General features: G+C 36.6%; 1 protein-coding gene across 1 annotated transcript in view; it reads right to left on the bottom strand.

Annotated features, from left to right (window-relative positions):
- The window catches only part of LOC129775748 (dopamine receptor 2), a 347010-nt gene that overhangs the window by 123456 nt on the left and 211259 nt on the right, over positions 1–12295 (bottom strand). The gene's annotated exons all lie outside the window — the stretch shown is intronic.

The raw sequence follows: 12295 nt of genomic DNA, 5'->3' as shown, positions 1-12295 counted from the left end.
AACCTCGATATCAACTGATTGCCAGGAGAAACGGGATACAAGGACCAACCTTGCATTCTCCTGACCTGCAACAAGTTCGTTTTTGTTCTGCCTCTCTCATGCTCACAATTTTCACGGATCCTGCTGTTCGTTCGATTTGATTTTCCCGAGCATGCGAACAAGCACGAACTGAATAAGGGTTGCCAAAATATAACGTGTATATTCCATCGGCTAAACCATACAAGTGGAATATTGAACGGATTCAATTGGATTGCATATTAACATTCCGTCGGGCACAATACTGCCGTTCTACGCATAGTTGTGTCATAGATGTTACTTTTCGACAATTTTCACTTTTCTTCATAAAACAATGTTTTTATGCCTAATCTTCCGGAAAACACAAAACAAAAAACTCCCAGAATTTAAACAAAAAACAACATCAAGCTCAATTGTCCCATGTTGATATTCTAGACATAACTGTCCCACCATGAATTTTTGAACCTGTAATCAAGCTTGATTGATTCAGTGAGGAACACTTTTCACATTTCATCAAACAATAGTCCACTGCTTGTAAAAAAAAACCGGTGTATTGCAAAATTAAAATGCTTAAAACTTCTGGTAGACAAATGTGCTAGAAAATGTTCTTTTAGCCTCTATAACCTTGTTTTTTTCTTACAGAAACAGTTGCTAACTACTATTAATAACGACCAATAAGTTCGAAGAATACGTGAGAAACAATTCTGGGATGTGGGAATGACGTTTTGAGTGGACGGGGCAATCCAAAAAGTTTGTGATGTGCCTACCAGATCAGTTGCGCCCGACGGAGTGTTAATGATGGCCTTATCACTTCACTTGTACTGTGGAGTAATCAGTAATCAGTAATTGCATGCAGAATCGGTAAAAAGGTGAGGTAAACGCCCAGTCTTTTCTATTCTTCCAAATTCTATTGTTGCATTTGCATTTTTCTGTGTCTAATTTTAGTAGAGACTACTCAATATACATTACATAGGGAGGTCTTCGTAGCCACTTGGTTACGCGTTCGCTTACCAAGCGATCGATCGTGAGTTCAAACTCAGGGCCCTCAATTGACCATCTTTGTGTTGTTATAGAATAACTACGTCCACGCAACCATCATCAGCGATGGAAATCGATCCACGGTGGAACAAAGATCGATTCATACAAACAACTGCTCTGCTCTGCAAGAAAAATACGGCTGCTGTTCTATAAATAATCCAACAATGATCAATATCAACTGTCTCCGCTGTCCGGTCTGCTGAACAATGGAAGAACAGAAAGAATACCCTTACGCCTAAATGGCTACTACTGTGTAATTTACCACAATGTAATGGAACAGAAAACTTAACGCCTAAATGGCTACTACTAACTACTGTGTAATTTATAATTTATAGAAACATAAACATATGTACACGTACACGATTAAACCCGGCTCTGTTACAGCTAAAATGCTAATGAGCCTTGTTGCGTATATAGATGGAACGGACCAACCAACAGCCAGCCGTTCCATCTCCAAAACACAGACATCACATCCGATCATCGACGAAATAAATCCCCCCAACACAAATTGGTATAAATAGTGGAGCGCAATCGAGAACAATTCATTCCATATCCAAACTCTGTAAAGTGAACATCGAAATACATATAATAGTTAAATTGTCACACACGTGTTTCTATTGTGTAGCTTGCCAGGCCTTTTTCGCCACAAAAGTCTTTTTTAAGACTAAAGAGTAAATAGTAAAGTTTTCTACAGTCGACTGGTTACCGTTGCAGTAGTTCTACTGCCCCCACCTGAGGAAATTCCCAGCAACATCCAGGATTTGTTTCAGCCTGTGTCGCTGACCCACCGCCGGGATTTCTTCACCGTACCATCGCGTGCAAGGAGCCGCGATCGGATATCACCCGTTCCGTAGCGAACAGCCTAATAAATAAATAAATGAGATACAAAAATATACATTACAGTAGGCAGAACGTATCCAAAGTTCACACATTTCCAAACAATCATAAACTTCATGTTGTATTGATAAATGTTTCGCTATGTATAAGACTTGTTATACATAATTGGAGAAAAAACAGGTTTTTCTGAAAGAAAAAAACAGAGAACAAAGGTGCCTGAGTGAATCCGCTTTGCAAATACACTGAAGTCGCTTGTTACGCGGTTTTTTTATACAAGGTGTTATTTTACGCGGTTTAAGTAATTTACGTGGTTCATTTTTATGCAGATTTCGGAATTTACGCGGTTTTTCACGCGGATTTTGAAATTCAATATACTAATTGATGTGACTTTTCACGAAATAAGTTTGTATTGTATCACTGATTAGTAGCTGAGAATTAAAAGGAGATACAGATATCATGACTGCAGCTTGCAAAAAAAAATCAGTTAATCAATTGTTGGAATATGTGTTGCATTGTAACTAATAATTTATTGTTCATTAGATGTTTACACGGGTTTCGAAAATTACCCGGTTTATTTTTTACGCGGAATTTGGAATTTACGTGGATTTCGGAATTTAAGCGGTTTTTTAGAACTTACGTAATAGCGTCACCGGAGTCGAAATTCAATGGACAGCAATTTTATTGTTCGCTCGAGCACTTTGTTATCTTTTGTATTGTTGTTTGCAGTGTTTATTATTTTTCAGTGCTACTAAAATACGTATTTGGGATTTGCGGTATTTACGTATGAACGTCACCGGAACGCAATTTTCATTATGTATTTATTTTTACGTAATAGAATTTATTCTAGTGGGAATGTAATGGTGACGAAGTCTTTATCTAACGAGGATAAGGAACCGAGGCGGCCCCAAGCCGCCGAGGTGACGCAGTCCGATTCGACCGTCGACCCGCCGTCGGAAGCGACGGTCTCTCACAAGCAAACCTGCGATCCATCGATTGCTCGGTGAGGTTGAAACATAGGAGACGGCCAAAGCATGTATAAAAAGTGTGAGATGAGGACTGTTCTTTTCATTCATAAAATGCTGTTTGTTAACAGTAATTATATGTCCGAATTTTGTTAAAAATATCTTAGCAGAACTATGATTATGAAATCTTTGTTTAGTTCGAGCTGTGATTCATTATTTTCAGCACAAACTAGCATTGCGTTGCTTTTATTCAATGTTTTGCAATAACTGCTTTAGCAAAACTGTACCAAAACGCGAAAGAGTTTCTCGAAATTATCGAGCACGATATGATATAATATAAAAACATTTCATATAGATACTGTTTGAATCGTCTCGCTTCCAACTGTATTTTTTGTGAGGTAGATTTGCATATCTTACTGAAATATTTACCCTCAACTTAAAAATATGAAATTAAAAATTTATTTGATAAATAATCGAACAATCCAATTTAAGAACCACCGTATCCTGAAATATTGCATTTTATTATGAAAACGACAATACCGCCATCTTATTTATGTTATTTCATGGGGCTATCGTTTTTTTCCATTCGTTAATTTGAGGACTATTTACCTTGCAGCAGCATTGTCTATAAGCGAATTCGTTTTTGTTTAGTTTCAACCCCAGTGTCGCACTAACTACTGTCAAAACGTTTTTTTATTCACTCAGTTTCGCACTCAGTGTCGCACTAGTTCGCCCCGAAAGCTGTTAGTTTCACTCTGAGATATTTCACGGGTTGGCACTCGGGTTCACCAATACAACTATACTGAACTGTCAAGTTCCGAGTATTGTTTTGGAAAATCTAAAAATAAAGACTATGAAAATGGAAAACTTGCTGCTTTTGCTTTTGTATTATTGGAATCGTAATCCAATTCGAATTCTGATTTTGAAGAGTATATTGACGTAGACGGCATTAAGCTACGTGTGCTTTCATGGGGAGGCGAAAATAATGATGGATATTCAGATGGAATAAACCTGCTTTCAAAATCAAAATAATGAATGAAAATTTACTTTAACTTTTAATTTACTTTACTTTATCTCTTTATTTACTTTATGTGATGAAATAAGAGGTTTTTTCCAATATCGCAGAAACATATTGAACGAAAACTGTGTCTAATGATGATTTTGTATTATAATAGTAATTATTTGTGGAACAAACAGGAAATGCATCGACAAATGGTTAAGTGAGTGTCAGAACTACATGTGTTAGGTAATCAAACAATATGAAGTAAAAATTTTCATTCAAACTTTTTATATTTTTACACTGCACTTGGCCCTTCTAATCTGATAGAGAATAATTTACCTCCCAAGCACTAATATCGCCACCATACGTCGACACTGTACGTTTGTCGTCGCAAATATAAACAAATCAGACTATATAACGCACACCGACAAACTACCACATTCGTCATCATTCTTTGTGTGGACACCGACTGGACAACATCGTTGCTGGACGAGCTGGACGGCGAGGGATCGTGGCCTTTCTCAAGGCAAGAGGGCGGAGGTGGTAGCGCTGGAGTAGAGTAGAGTAGAGTTTTCAAAGGGCCTTTCTCAAGGCTAGAGACGAATGAACTGCAAAGGTTTAAAGTCTCTATAATACAATACCTACCTACCTACCTACCACATTCGTGAAACTGAAAACGTTTTTTTATTACCGAGTCAGTTTGGCAGTGACTCAGTTTTATCGCTATCAAGACGGGTCTAGGTGAGGCCGTTTCGTCACTAAGTTGGTTAGGGGAGCGGTATATGAAAACAGTACGGAAGAAAGCAGAAGGGGAATTATTTCCTTGAAGCGTGAAAGAGACAGACTGATCACGAGCGAGCTTGGACACAAGCGTATTGTGTTTTGTTTACAAACAAAACACAGTAGACTTCCAAGATGGCTGAAGAGTGGTTTTAGCAAGTTGGCCCACCTTAGGATATACTTCTACGCGCCTTGATCGCTATATCACTCGTTCACTCGCCTTCCTCTTATACACCGAATACCATACACACTTCGTTCTGAACTGTACGCACAGTTCAGCCAGCGGTCAGTTCGTTCTGAAATGTATACACAGTTCCGCCAGCGGTCATCGTAAAGAGTTCGTTCTAAACTGCATACACAGTTCATCGTTCACCGTACAGTTCGTTCTGAACTGAACTGTATACACAGTTCAGCCAGCGATCTTCGTACACAGTTCGTTCTGAACTGGGTAAGCAGTTCATGTGAACTGTTTCCCAGTAAAAAAGAACGAGCGTTCGTTCACTCTTCTTGGTGCCCATCTCTAGTATCGTTCTAGATACGAAGCATCGCTTGTTCTTCCATCGTATGTCTTCGTTTCGGATTGAGCTGTAGACGCGACCAAATTACTTACTCGCTGGTGTCTCTGACATTGCAATCATTACATCAAACTGACGCCATTCCATTTAGGGTCTGATCCACACAATAGTGTGGGGTATCATAAAACTAGGCTATCATCGGCTCACCAATAAAATATTCAGGTGTTTTGTTTGTGATTTGGTTTCGTATGGCAGTAGTTAAACTATCTCCACCAAGGATGACAGCTAAGCTAATCGAGGCCGGAAATATTTCACCTTTTCAACGGCAGGCCGAACGATGTCGATCTTTGACACCAAAATTTCCAGACCATAATCGAACCAACCACACCCGATTCTTCCGTTCACCTACAGCATCCGTGTCGTAAACTCTACATGTTTTTTTCTTTCTTTCTTGCTTTGTTTTTAAGAAGCTTTAAACTGCACATGTTTTTTTTCGGCGTGTTTCTGTTGCACTTTTGCTTTTTCCGGAAAAAAAATGTGATATAGCGTATTTTTCCGGAATTTTTTATCATTCGAATTAATATAACTTTTGACATGATTGGTCAGACTTTGTTTACAAAAAAAAATCATTTATCAGGCGGCGCGTTCCTTTGACACTGTTGGCCATCATCTAGCCCGATAACATCATTTAGTAACAAATAACTGCGTATACTTTTTGAATGATCCAATATGAAGATTTAATGTTTAATAGCAGTTGGGGATTGTCATCATTCTCACTTTCCTCAATTCAATTTTTGGATAAGTTTTTCACTAGAGGATCCAATTTAGTGGACGACTAATAAATTTTAGTTTTTCATCGCAGTCAGATTGATTAATAAACTGTCGGGAAACAACAGCCACCGGATTCCCATATTCCTCGCTATAGTACTGCAACCTGGAGCAAACATTTGACCCGATGCATAGTTAAACGTATGAGTTTTTCCATTCTTGGCATTCCTACTTTTACTTCCATTTTAACCATCTGGTTGCAGTGCGGATAGGAACAAAGAAACATCATCACTCTACGGAATTGAAAATGAGGCATGTAACGATTCATTGAAAATTTCAAACGCATATTACGCAAAATCGTTATTACGGTGTTTGCAATTCGACAAGAAATTTATCCGTTTTTTTTCCTTTGCTCAAAGCGTGAACAGTGAATAAAGTAAAAAAAGTAAACAATTTGACGAAAAATATGGGTATGTTATTTCGATTTTAATAGCCATTCCTTCTCCCCCTCAATGCAACGAGCAATCTTTTTGCCTAAATTCGGGCGTTAGTACACAATGTTAGTCAATGCGTAGTATGACATTTTCTCCATTTGCCGATAATAGGCATTTATTAGTTGGCAGACTGAATGGGTGCAATTCCAAATGAAATCATCCTAAAAATGCAGATTTTTAAAACATATATTTTTGATTGGAACGAAAGTTTGTATACCGTTTGGTTTGGAGGAAATATGAGTTTTCCACAGAAAAATATTGAATATTCAAAAAAATATAAAATAATAAAATATTTTTATATCTTTTTATCTTTTTTTAATATATCGATATTAAAAATCTTTCTTTATCTTAATACTTCGTGCTACACAAACAAAACATGTACAGTTTTCAAAGTAGAATTGAAATCCCAACAACGCAAATACACCTCGCTAATTCAACCGAATGGGTACAAAAATAATTATCGTGTTTACGTTATGCTCAGATTTTACCAGAAGTCAGGTATCTTGAGGTACCTCAGTATATGAATATAAAGTTACTCCAATTGAAACATCGTTCATCAGTCGAACAATAATCATTATAGAGTGAATAACACTATACCACAATGGATTATAAGAAAATTCATAAAATTTCATTAACATGACGTTATAACACGACAAACATATTAAAATGGTCTATTTCCTATAAAAAAAACAATAAATTAGAAATATTTTTTTAAATATCTCAAGAATGACTGCATTTAGAAGGAGATTAATAATGAACTTTTTCGTTTTAAATCACATCAGGATTAATAATTTATGGCTAAAAATGATTGTTAACATACAAAAATGCGAAGTTTCGAAAATTCATAAGAAATTCGATGTTTCATCTTCCATCGTTACCATCTTGGACTTATTTTTTAAATTTTCTCCATGACTTCTATTGTATATGAGAAAATAAAATAAAAATACGTATTTTAGATATTGAACATTAAGGTTTTTTTTTGTATATAAAAAAAGAGTATTAATTTTTTTCTCAGTGCATATTTTTTTCACGTTTAGACATCAATACATTATAACTCTTTTAAGACATTCTTTCGGTAGGACTCATAGTTTTTGAGATATAAATTATCAAAGATTTGTCTTACTAAAATCGATTGTCATTTGTCGATTTCATTTGGAACTGCTCATGGAGGAATCATCTAGGACAGGGTTTTTAATATATTCTTTTATGGCAGAACACTTGTTATAGCAAAATTATTTGACGGAACATCTGAATTTTTCAATCAATAAAACAAATCCTATTTGCATTAACATTATTCAACTGGAAACAACTCTATTTCGGTTGCGAGTCACAGTTACACGGCATCTCATCCGGAATTAACAAGATAAATCACTATATGCCCAGTGAAATTAAATTGAAGAAGGGTTTTTTTTCAAGGTGTGTTTTGAAGTGAGAGCATTTGCTATAATTTCGCGGAGCACAAATTTCCCGCGGAGCACTAATTGAAAACCCCTGATCTAGGAGATGATCTTGGATAGTTTTACTCTATTCAATTCGTGATCAATTCCATTTTTTAAACGGTTTCATTTAGTTTTCCATGTATGTTTGTATGTTTGTATGTTTGTATGTTTGTATGTTTGTATGTTTGTATGGAGGAATGGATAGGGCTACTACTTACTGCTACTTGCCTCATTTTTTTTCTAGCCTTTAGTACCTTATTTGTGTTATTATTATGTTTAACCACAATGAAACCGTTCAACTTAAAATGTTTTGTTTACTTTTTCTTATTTGTTCTTGAGTTATGATTTTGCAAACAAAATCGTAAGGCATATGATGAAACTATTAACTATGGATAACGAAAATCCAACGTACCCCACGATTTTATTTTAGTCTCATCAATGTCCTAGATTACAAGAAGTGTGTGATAACTACTAACAACTACTTGCCTAAATATTTTCTAGCTTTGAGTACATTATCTATATTATTATAATGTATTATCACAATTGAACTATTTAGCTTAAAAAGTTTTTTTTCACTTTTTTTACAGTGTAGGTTTTGCTACTAACAATGTATGTAATCGTGGTCCCCGATATCATGATATCGAGCATGCTGTTTGGTAACGTAAAAAATACAAATAAAGAATTTAACTGGCTGCTGATTTAGAGGTTTGAAAGGGTATACTCACACATGTTAGATCATGACAGTTGAAACAGTCGCGATCTTAATATTATGTTACCCATATATATATATATATATATATATATATATATATATATATATATATATATATATATATATATATATATATATATATATATATATATATATATATATTATGTTATTATTTTACCCGCTTCATTTCTCTGAGTTCACATGTCCGTTCTCCATTCCCTTCCCTATAAATAAGCAGAACTTAGCACTCGATGAGATCAATTTACTACAGCAGCTACACGAACTTCCCAAGAGTGCCCTCATTGCCATGGGATACTTAATATACATCACCCGACTAAAAAATTATTACAACTCTCTACAAGCAATGTTCCGGATAACATGACAACGTAGGAGAAAATCCTATTTTTATCCATAATATATTTCTGTAGCTATAGATTTTTTAGACTTAGGTATATTTCTATGAAGATCTAAGCTATTAAGATTTGTGTTCGAAAATGCACTGATAAATGATAGCTCTTTTTCCTCTTCTGCATAATTGAATAAAAAGAAGAAAATTATGGTAATGGCTCTAATGTATTTCGTGTACATTTTTGAACATCGATATAAAAAAGTAAAATAGTGTCGAGTTCTTCGTGTCCATGTTAGAAAGTGGATACGGATTCTACCTCATCCTACCCGGATATCCTCCATTTGATGTATCAAAAAATAAACCTTACAGATTTCTGAACAACGAAACATCTCAATTCAAATTAAATTACTACAAACAGTCACAGTCCTACGTCAAGCTCTCGTCCGTACCCTAGGCTCAGACTCATCCACTTTTCGAGTGGTACCGCAGCTGATGTTATTATTAACGCTGTCCAAACCGCGGGAAAATTTCAACATTTTCTAACCGAATTGGTACGGTACGGTCATTGTGGTTGGCGTCAGCTGAAGCAGTGAAAAATTTAATTAATTAACGGAATGAAAACAATCATTGTTACCTTGACTCGAGCAAACGGAGATTGGCTGGCGTTGGAGGCACTCGACAATCTTGTGTGCATAAGTATAGTGCAGATGCTTGGTGCGGGAAAAGATTATGACTCAACTACGGCGGAGGAGATCTGGCGTAGTGGTAACATCCATACCTCTCACGCAGAGGTCACGATTCAATTCTCACTCCCGACATTCTTCCCAACATGGAAGTAAAAGTGACGAACCAGCCGAAATGTGTTGTATGTCACTATATAATAGAGAAAAAATGACTCAACTACGCTCAACTACAATGGAAAATAACCAGTAGAGATGGTTTAGAAATAGATATATTGAAACAGAAAGTTTAAATTAAATTATCAATACACATATCGTTATTAGAGATTATCAGCAGATCGTTCAGTAATGCGAAGTAATGTACACAGTGCGTTCAAAAAGTTCCGGAACTATTTTTTAAAACAAAGAAAAAACGGGATACTCAAAAGATTATATATTAGTTTTCTACATATAGGCCTTCTCTTTCCACACAAATTTTGGAACTTTCGTAGAGGTATCGGAAGGCGCGTTTAAACTACTCAGTCGGTATGGAGTTCGTAATACGCGTCACATTTCGTTGAATCTCTGAAACATCGACAAAACGGTCACCTTTTATAGCGTTCTTTAGCTTGGGAAACAAGAAAAAGTCTGACGGGGCGAGGTCCGGAGAATAGGGGGGATGGGTGATGACGGTCACCTTTTGTTTGGCTAGAAACTGCGCTACCAAAATCGCAGTGTGCGCGGGTGCATTTTCATGAAGCAAAAATCATTCTTTAGATCGATACTGGTCGGGCCGCATGCGCCTTATCCGTGCCAATAATCGTTCTAGGGCACTTTTGTAGAAGACCGCATTCACTGTTTGCCCTGGAGGCACACAATTTGATGGCGGCTCTATGCTCCACAATTAAAATTGAGACGCGACAAAAAATCACAGCGTTACTCTTATCAGCCAAAACTAGCTACTGAATCGAGATAGCGGTTTACGGTAGAAACGGTAGCTGGTCAGAAGTTGGCGTAAAATAGTTCGCGCGATGGAGCAGAGATAGCGTCAGTTTTAAATTCCTACCCTAATGAAGAAGTAAAAAAATAAGGATCTTATATTTTGCGATAAGGAACAAAACTACCAATTTTCATGAAAATCTGAGAACCACTATATCGGTTTGCATGAAGTGGCTGTATTTGTGAAGTAAATAAAAAGTTTTGAACTCAATTCAATTCGAGAAGTGCTCCACTATTTAAATTGGAATGGCGTCATTAATTATCGATCGCGAAGAAGTAATTGTGGGGTCTGCTAGTATTTTTTTTTTTTGTAAAAATAGTTTTGTTTTTCTGTCATACTTGTACAAATTTTGTGTGTTCTAACATTTCGTCAAACTTCTAGATCTAATTGAAAGTTTAATTCAACTACATTAATTCTTCCGTTGCATTCATTTACAAAACATATGTAACTAATGAAAAGTTTGAGAATTTTCTCTCTTCGTGATTTGTCTATTCCTGCTAAAGCAGGTTTAACCAGGTCCTCGAAATCAAGCCTTCTCAATCCACCTAAGATGCCCGAAATTTTTTGGTGGAAAGCCATCCAAGCCGGTCCAACTCGAACACATGTGCAAAATTTGTGAATGAGGGTTTCAGTACATCGGTTTCCGCAATGTTCACAGCTTTCGTTTCAACTTGCTGCATCACGAAAAGCAATTTTCGGTGCTCAATTTTTTGACGTAGAACTACGTCTTTCATTAAGGGTGCCAAATCAGAAAACAGATAACGTTAACGTTAATTACGTTAACGTTAATAATTATTTTTGCGGCGAATGGATTTTGGCGATTTACATACCAAACGAATCGAAAATTCCCTAAGATTTGTTTGATATTCTAAACATCACAATCCCCTGGTGCGCAAATGGTTAAAATTTTCCCATACATTTGTTCTGCTGATTAGGGTACTTTCCCGAACAGAGTTGTCAATAACGAGCAAGTTATCGACGAGCAACGAAGGGGAAATCGTAAGATATAAAGTCTCCGTGAACAAAGGAAAGGAAGAAGAACGAAGAGGAATATTTGCCTATGGTATAAACAGTGGATCTCGCTGAGGCAAACTTTCATTCTCGTTCTGTTTTCAAAGCAATGAACATCGCTTGTTCTTTCTTGTTTTGTATTCTTTGTGTGGACACCGACTGGACAACATCGTTGCTGGACGAGCTGGACGGCGAGGGATCGAGTGCCTTTCTCAAGGCAAGAGGGCGGAGGTGGTAGCGCTGGAGTAGAGTAATAGAGTAGAGTAGAGTTTTCAAAGGGCCTTTCTCAAGGCTAGAGACGAATGAACTGCAAAAGTTTAAAGTCTCTATAATACAAGACCTTCCTTCCTTTCTTGTTTTGCGTCATCACATACCTTCGTTTCGGGTTGAGCTGTGGACGCGACCAAGTTGATGTCTGATGTCTCTGGCATTACAATCATTGCATCAAACTGACGCCATTACATTAAGGTTCTGAGCTACACAATTGTGTGAGGAATCATCAAGCTAGGCTATCGTCAGCACACCAAGGAAATAAATGTTCTGGAATTTGGTCTGTGATTTGGTTTCGCATTGGCGGTAATATTAGCAGAAGCGTTTCTATTGAGAATAACTCAAAATGATGAGAAGTTTTTATATTCTTAGAAGCTTCAAGCCACCGATCTATGTCTCTGTTTGATGGTATGACGAACGCTTGTTTGGCGCTTGGTTTACATTGT

This window comes from Toxorhynchites rutilus, chromosome 3, assembly GCF_029784135.1.
Source record: "Toxorhynchites rutilus septentrionalis strain SRP chromosome 3, ASM2978413v1, whole genome shotgun sequence".
In the NCBI taxonomy this organism is placed as follows: domain Eukaryota; kingdom Metazoa; phylum Arthropoda; class Insecta; order Diptera; family Culicidae; genus Toxorhynchites; species Toxorhynchites rutilus.
This window is presented reverse-complemented; position numbering and strand designations above follow the sequence as displayed.